This window comes from Myotis brandtii, unplaced genomic scaffold (genome assembly GCF_000412655.1).
Source record: "Myotis brandtii unplaced genomic scaffold, ASM41265v1 scaffold334, whole genome shotgun sequence".
Lineage (NCBI taxonomy): Eukaryota > Metazoa > Chordata > Mammalia > Chiroptera > Vespertilionidae > Myotis > Myotis brandtii.
The window spans coordinates 1,166,392-1,167,081 of NW_005362885.1; positions in this window are offsets into that span (position 1 = coordinate 1,166,392).

Below are 690 nucleotides of genomic sequence, written 5' to 3' on the forward strand. Positions count from 1 at the left end.
GTCGAGGGGGCTGACCAGAGCCTCCCCGCGCCCCGGGGGCTGTGGGATCCACTGGGGGGGCGGTCTGGCGGGAAGGAGGGCACAGGCCTTCCTTAAGGCCACCTTCCAGCCTCCGGGCCTTTGCACCTGCTGTTCCCACATCAGGGACAGTCCCTGCCCACCCGGGGCCGTGGCCTCCGGGGAGGTGTTCACAGGCGAGTTCCCAGCAGAGGGGGAGTCGCTGGACTGAAGTGCCAGGCAGAGCACTTTCGGGGGGATTTGGGCAACTCCCTCGAACAAGAGCGCCTCCCACCCCACCCCCTTCCCCACCACGGGGACGACGGGACCGTCCCGTCCCGTGAGGCGGAAACTGCTCTCCCGGCACTGACCCTCCTGGGTCGGGCGAGGCCAGTCTGGCCACCAGGTGTCCTGTATCTTTTGGCGAACTGCCCATCTGAGCATCGCCGTTTCTATTTTGCTCTGTTTTTCCTACCAGAGCGTGGGTTTTTATTGCTGATGTGTAAGAGCTCTCTCCACAGGGTCCTCTGGTGCAGTCTGTCCGCGGCCAGAGGCACTGCCATCCTCACAGGCACGTGTTTACGGAGCCCTGGGGAGGCTGTGACCCGGCTGGGCGAGGGCGCCAGGTCGGTGGTGTTATCACTGCCTCTTCGGGGAGACACAGCATGAGCGGCACGTCCCACCCAGAGCCCG